The sequence below is a fragment of the Lygodium microphyllum genome, chromosome 27 (assembly GCF_053477565.2).
Source record: "Lygodium microphyllum isolate KBCC chromosome 27, Lygodium_microphyllum_v1.1.10, whole genome shotgun sequence".
Taxonomy (NCBI): Eukaryota; Viridiplantae; Streptophyta; class Polypodiopsida; order Schizaeales; family Lygodiaceae; genus Lygodium; species Lygodium microphyllum.
Genome location: NC_141161.1, coordinates 2,493,156 through 2,501,145, shown reverse-complemented (window position 1 = coordinate 2,501,145; position 7,990 = coordinate 2,493,156).

Here is a 7,990-nt window from a genome sequence, read left to right as displayed (position 1 = left end):
GATAGGCGTGTGTGACTCTCTTGGGTTGACACATAGAGGGGCTGGATGAGTAGGGTGAGCCCTGCGATTCATGGTCTTGAGGCGTCGGGGGACAAGGACTGATTAGACTTGAGGTCGACGTAGAACTAGTGCGTTTGGCAGTTGGGATTTTAGGGATCCACAGCGAGGCATTTCCCTCATAGTAGCCTTGTGCACGTAGGAGTATTTTAGGGACCCACATTTGTTTAATCACGCGGCACTTGCAGTGTCGGCGTCTTGGTTTCCTAGATTTAGATTTGTAGGTCTTATGCAGACATGCACGTCTAGTTCGAGGCGGTCCTCGAGGCTGCTTAGGTACCCATTGCAAGTGAGGCTATTGGGGTTTTGCTTTGGGTACTGCAGCTTGCGGTTTATGGGGATCTGGGTGCGGCAGATATGCATGGGCCCCCTCCTTAGTCCTACGTACGGCTGTTTCTATCGGTGGCCCTGTGAGCGGTGATAGGGTTGCGAGGCCCTTGCTGAAAGTCGTGACAATACGCACGTTGCCGATCGTTAAGTGGATGTGTTGCAACTCATAATCAACATTGCAGTGGGTCTGCTTTTTAAAGGTTCGCCCGAGCAATGACTCTGTGCTTGCATCCATGATATTTGGCAATACGTAAAACAGCATGGGGATAGTTTCAGACTCGATAGAAACGGCGACTCGGCATGTGCTGAGAAGCGAGTAGGATTGAGCCCCGTATGGGCTTAATTTGACTGTTGTGGAATGAAGTATTGGCTTGCCAAGCTGGATCCAGTGCTCGTGTGTTAACACGTTAAAATCCACCCCCTCATCAATCAGGGCGTTGAAGGAGCATGTCTGCTTGGCAGTGACCGTGACACGGAGGTAGGCGGGTTCTACAGGCTCCTCCTCATTCTCGCAAATTTCCGTAATTGTGGTTACTCGTATTTTGACGGGTGGTTCTACCATTGGTGGCTCATGCAAAGGATGAGTGGGCGGGTAGTACTTCTTGACCCGGCTGCCATTGAAGAAGCCCATTCCTTCACCATCCAGTGTTTCCAGCTCAACATTACCAGTTCAGCTGATTGCCCAGACCTTGAAGGGTCCAAGACCTCTGAATTTCATCTTTTGCTTATGTCCTTTAACTGAGTAGAGGAGCACTAGGTCACCCTGCTCAAACTCCTGTTGCTTGACATGTTTGTCAAACCAGCTTTTGCATCGAGCTTTCTCGCAGATAAGTGTGTGGGTGGGAACCTCAAGCATTCCAGCTCAACCAAGCGTTGCGTCCATGCTTCCTTCCCTTCCCACGTTCTTGTAGCACTATCCTCAGGCTAGGGACGAAGAATTCTAATGGGAGAATGGCTTCAGTCCCATAGGTTAGCCTAAAAGGTGTTTGACCGATGGCCGTTTTATAAGCTGTTCGGTAGGTCCACAAGGCTGCCATCAACTTGTTATCCTAGTCACTTCGTGAGGCTGAGACCACTTTAGTCAGAACATTGATGAGAATTTTGTTGGTTGATTCCACCTGGCCATTAGCCTGAGGGTAGTATGGTGAGGATTTGCGATGGATGATGAGAAGGCGGATAGGAGATGGGCTATCACTTCATTGATAAAGTGTGTTCCCTGGTCGCTAACCAGTTCGATGGGGCAACCAAAACGCGAGATTACTTGCTCCCATAAGAACTTGGCAGTCGTCCTGGCATCGTTTCTCCGTGTGGCTCTCGCCTCCGCCCATTTGGTGAGGTAATCCGTGGCCACCACGATGTACCTGGCTTGTGAGTATTGCGCCGCGGGGCTAATGGGTCCTATGAAGTCAATCCCCCGTTTCTCGAAGGGTTGGCGAGCAATAACAGGGGTTAACTCCATCTGATCTTTACGAATCGGGACTTTGTCCGTTGGCACTCGTCACAATGCTTGACAAATTGTGTAGCATCGCGAAAAAGTGTGGGCCACCATAGCTGGGACTGCAACACCTTCCGTGCTGTCGTGTCTCCGCTAAAGTGTCCTCCTGCAATACCGTTGTGCACCTCTGAGAGCACATCGTGCATCTCATACTCACATACGCACCTACGTAGCAATCCGTCTTGCCCCAGCCTATAGAGCTGGCTTGCAATCAGCTGGTAGGGCTGGATTTTCAGGATCAAGTTCCTAAGCCGTGCCCGTTCTATTGGTCGTTCGGGCAACCCATGCTCGAGCACTTGAACTATGTCGTCTGCCCAGTATGGTGTCAGATCGGCCCTGAATAGGTCTCCTTCGCTGGACAGATGGAATAAGTGGATGTCCGATAACTCTCCATGATACCTTGCCCAGTGGCTTCTCCTGTGGGTATACGGGACAAATGATCAGCCATGTAATGTTGTTTTCCCTTCTGCACCACCATGGAGAAATTGAACTCTAGGAGCAGGAGAAGCCATCGAGCTATACGTCCTGTAACACAAGGTTTGTTCACTAAATAGAGCAGGGCTTGATGGTCTACGAAGAAGGTGAAGGGGGTGGCCAGTAGGTAATGCCGGAACTTCTTCACGGCAAACACCATGGCTAATCCCTCCCTTTTTGTTGTCGAATAATTCATCTCCATCTCAGTGAGTTGCCTGCTAGCAAAACTCACTGGGTAATCTAGGTTATGCTCACCAGGTTGTCACAACACTGCCCCCACGGCGAACTTAGAGGCGTCAATGTGTACGTGGAAAGTAATGGTCTAGTTTGGGGCTCGTAGAATAGGTGCCGTTGTTAGAGCCTTTTTCAATTCTTCGTATGCCCGTTGGCATGCTTTGGTCCACTCGAAGACAATTAGCAGCTTGTACAATGGCCTAGCGATCAGCGCGTAGTTCAATACAAACCACCGATAGTATCCTGTGTGACCTAAGAAGCATTGAACTCCCCTGTAATTACGTGGGGGTGGAAGGTCAATGATAACTTTGAGCTTCGAGAAGTCCGTGGCAATGCCGTTCTTTGACACCACGTGTCCTAAGATGCATCCGTGCTTCACCCAAAACTGACATTTCAAGGGGTTCAAGGAGAGACGGTATAAGCGACACCGTTCAAAGACCGTGCGGAGTTTGTCTAGATGTTCAATCCAGGTCGAATGGACACACAGGTCATTGACAAAGACCTCTAACTCCTTGCAAAGCATGTCCTTGAATATGGTGCACATGAGGTGTTGAAAGGTGGCTGGGGCATTGGTTAGCCCGAAGGGCATGACTACGTATGCAAAGACGCCCCACTCAGTGGCGAAGGCGGTCTTGTGCCTGTCTGCAGGATGCACTTGCACCTGATTGTACCCCGAGAAGCCATCCAGGAAACTATAGGCTTCCTTACCTGCCACTCTCTCAAGCATGTGCTCGGTGTATGGTAAGGGGTAGTTGTCTCTCTTTGTAGCAGCGTTCACCTTCTTGTAATTGACGCACACTCGAATCTTGCCGTTTTTCTTCATCACAATGACTATGGGTGACACCCAGTCTGTGTGCTCAATTTCGTAAATGAATCCAGCTCTCATCAGCTTGTCGATTTCCTCCTTGACAGCATGAGCGTGCTTTGGATTCATGGGGTACGGTCGCTACTTGACCAACGTTGCATCCGTTGTCATGGGTATGTTGTGAGTCATAACACTCGAATCTACCCCTCGTAGCTCATCTAAGGACGAAGCAAATATGTCCATGTACTCCTGCAAAAGAGTGACAAGACTGGACTCTTCTTTAGTGGTCAAGTCCTCGACAATGAACACTGGTCGGGGTACTTCCCCTTCCAGGGCTAGGTTTACCTCCTTGACCTTGGCTGGCCCTTCGATTGGTTCGCTGGTTTGCCCTTAGCGCTTAGCACTTAGTAAAACCACTACCCTGTCCCCTCTTTTGAATTTAGAGAAGCGTTTAGGGAGGTCTTGCGGCTTCCTTTGTTCCTCTGATCGTGCATCCTTGGGATGCTTTGCCTCATCCTGCCGCAACCGTCTGCGCCTCAGGTGGACAGGTAAGTCCCCCCTGGTGCGTCTGGTCATGTGTGGCCTAGGGATTTCTGGGTCACTATCCGAAGTAACTTCTGATTCAGAGTTAAACCCCCCATTTTCACTAGAGGAGGTAGTCTCCCCTAGTGGTCGCAGTTCAGATGGCGATTCGGTTCTAAGTAGTGCTGTCGTTCCTGGTTGGGCTAGGCCGGCTTGCCCAAGGTCTACTGCTCCCATCCGTTCCTACCAAGCACGATCACATTTCGTACACATAACTCCTTGGTCCACTCTAAGGGCCTGTCTCTTCTGCGGCTTAGCATCTGCCCGGATTTGCTCAATTTCTCGCCCTTCGGTGTCGTATTCTATGGTATCTACCTCACCCTCACTTTCATCATCGAAGGATTGGCAATCTTTGTATTAATCCTAGGAATCTTTATCGCTCGACTGCTCATCGTCTCCCAAGGCTTGCTCTGCCTCGTCTTTTTGGTGGTCGGGAACCAAGGCCCAGTTATACCTGAGGTTCAGTTCGTGTACCCTGGTCCACTTCCACTCGGACTCTTCCAAGAGGTCCTGGAGTGGCTTGAGGTTGGCGGCTGCGTTGCCTGCCAGTCGGTGCGTTAAGTGCTCCAGTATTCCCTGGAGTTCCCTCTTGTTGGTAGGCACTTGGAATATGACAGGCTTAGGCCCCTCATGGAGGCTTGCTGCCATCATGTAGACAGGTGTAGGGAGTGTTTCATTTGGCTTGCCAAATGTTTTGACAGCCTGCTCGTACGCCTCATGGTCTGAGAACGGCAGGTCAAGTGTAGCGAGAACGTGCATCCAATCCCGCTCATCCTCTGGGCATAGGATATACTTAGTTAAGGACCCATAGGGTTCCTTGTCCTGAGTGTTCCCCTTGAGCATAGTAGAGATGGCGTCTAGGTCGACTGGCGAGGTCTTCCAAGTGTCCATCTCTATTCTCATGGCGTCAGTTCGGTTGCCAAGAAAGATCAGGCTGTTACCCCAATCTTTGATAACTCTAGAATTGCGCATCCAGGGTCGACCCAATAGGATATCATAGTCCACTCCCTTCATGACTATAAAGTCGACAGAGAACTGGACTCTTGCAATCTTTACTGGCCAATTCTTCAAGACCCCGAATGGCTTCACTCGCATAACGTTTGCTAGTGTGACATTAAACCAAGCAGCTTTGACAGGCGGGTTTCCCCATGTCTACAGCACTGTGTGGCTAAGCACACTAACCCCAGCTCCTGTGTCTACAATTCCCTTCCTCGTTGCGTCCCCCAGGGCTAGGACCCCGGCAGGACTGCGTGCATCTTCGAGCCCTCCCAGAAGGCATTGACGTGCAAGGATTTAGGCCCGGAGTGTAGCATCAAACTTGGCAATTGTGTTTCCACATCCTAGTCTTGAGGATCTGCCGGGGCCTGCTCTTACGGTCCCTCGACCCACTGCTTGAGGTCTTGCCATAGGGTAGGGTGCTGCTTAAGAAGATCTCCGAGGCCAAACATTACAGGGGTGGTCACTAGCATGGTCAGGAGATTGCTAAACACTCGTCCTTCCCTTAGCCTAGACTGTCCGGGCCAATGGCCGCGGCTGATCTGCGGCTCTGTTGCGTCTAGTCTTGGCCTCAATGGCATTGCTTGTGGCATAGTAGCCGCGGCCGACTTAGGTTGAGGCGGTGATATTGGCATGCTTATGCTAGAAAGATCATCAATCTCGTCCTCCATGATGGGTTCAACATCCTTGAGGTGCTGTTGAGCCTCCCTCACCCATTCATTCACCTTTTCTATGGCCTCTAATTGCTGCTTGGGGTGTGGGTATTCCCCTACCTTAGCGCTTCTCTTTTGGGCTGTTTTAGGGGCTGAAGTCTCTGCCTCCGCGTCTGAGACTTTCTTCCCATGAGGTAAGGTCGTAATACTGTCGGTTTTTAGTGGGACCTTAGCCTTCGGTCTCTTCTTTTTCTGCCTACGACTTTTCTTTCCTACTGAGGTTGTGTCAAGATTGCTAGGTCCTGGCAGAGAGATGCCGGCCTGCTTTGTTTGTGCTCGGGTCATAACTCGCAAGGGAATAGGTGTGGCCTCCCCATCGGGGTTTTCAACACCGAACAGCCCTAATGGGACGGATGGAAAATTAGCTGAACTCGAGGGGGACTTTCGTTTTGGGCAGTCTATGAAAAGATGGGTGATTCCGCACTCTGCGCACCTTTGGTCAGCTTTGTCCCTGTTTTGCTACTCTCTTTCGGGGCAGCGCGATGAGACATGACCGGGATGTCCACACGTCCAACAAGCGACCAGATCCTGTGGCTGCCCTCCTAGGCCTCTACCCCATCCTCGTCCTAATGCCATCACCGGCACGGGTCGATAATCCATGAGGACCGCGTTTCCCTCGTCGTCATGCGAGACGTAAGGGTATATGTAGGTCTCTTCGTCACTAGGCTCCTCCACGTAGTGTATAGGAGCATCGCTCGGTGGGTGGGTCACATAGGGACCAGGCGGTCTCGGAATGCCGGTAGGATTTATGTCTAGCCTAGGGACAGCTGGTTTCATATCGTTAGGCACAGGTAGGGCTAGCGGGGCTCCTTGTCCAAAGAATGGCTGTGGCCTATTAGCCGGATAAGGCTAGCCGTAGGGTTGCGTGTATGGTAGTCTTCGTGGTAGTCTACAGTGTGCGGCATCGTGGCCGAACCTACCGCAGTTAGCGCAAGGTCTTGACCTAGGGTCTTGACACTCTGCTGGCAGGTGGTTTCCTCCATAGTACACGCACTGGACATGCGGACGCGTCGGTCGCCTCAACATGTCTTGTATTTTGGCCAATTCCATCTTGACCTCGGCCAAGCCGTGGTCCATCTCGGTGGTCTTTCCCTTATCTTGGGATGATGGGTTTGATCGCTCGCTAGAGGTTGACTTCGCTCTAAACTCCGTGGGTTGGTTTCTTCTAGGTTTGAGCTCCTGGAGCTCCGCTCTTTCAGCTGGTCATCGACCCTGATTGGCTTTCTCAAAAACCCTAGCCACCACGTCTCGTTGCAAGCTTGAGTTGCCTGCCAGTGCTTGTACAATCCCTCATCTCAAATTCCACTAACGAATATAGTTGATACTACCCTGTCAGTCGATCTCTCACCTAAGGGGATTCTTTTAAGGAGGCTTCTCACGTGGGTCACATAGTCGCGGATGCCCTCCTTCTCCTTCTGCTTGACGTTCATCAGGCGTACTAGCAGGTTGTCAGAGTATCCGGGTTCGGCAAACCTCTTGACAAAAAGGTCCTTGAGGTTATTGAAGTTGGCTCGTTCTATGGCATCCACGATTGTATACCACGTCCTACCCTTATCGCTTAAGCAAAGTCCGAATGCTTGCGAACGTTGAGCCTGGTCGTTGAGGCCATTCGCTTCGCAGAGTTGCTCAAACTGCTCGATGAAGCTGTACGGGTCGTCAGGTGGCTGGTACTTGTCGAGTTGCTTGATGAAAATAGGTATTTTGGCTTGGCTCTTTGAGCCCTAGTTTGCCCCCAACTCTACAAGTAGCGATGTTACTAGCGCAGTGGCACTCTGCTCTACCACGGTGTTATCGAGCAGCCGTTTCATGAGGAGCTCTCCCAGCATCAGGTCTTCCTCTAGTGCTCTTTCCTGGTCTGTCCCCGACCGGCCAAGTTCAGCACTCGTTGTACCTCATGCAGCTCCATGCTTTGCCTTAGGCTCCTGGCTTGTTGGTCCCTATTATACTCGGCTATGCCCTGCAATGCCTTGCAAGCTAGCCTTCTCTCCTCCTCTAGGTCCGCAATTATTGCATCTGCCGTCCTGCCATGGTACTCGTATCGGGCATGCGCATCGTAACTGCTCACCATCTACTGTATAACATCTAGGAATGCGCTCACATCGAGCTCCCCTGTAAACTGATGGTCTGAGCCTCCCTCTGTCATGGTTGAATTCTTGTGCCCGGCAAATCCTTGTCGTTGACGCTCCTTGCTTGATTCTACCCTGCACTTCGCACGTTTGCCTATACCTTGGGTCTTCTCCTATTGGTGGGTTTTTTGGGCGATTTATCTGAGTGAGTTCCTTTAATTTTTGAATGTAGTGCTCA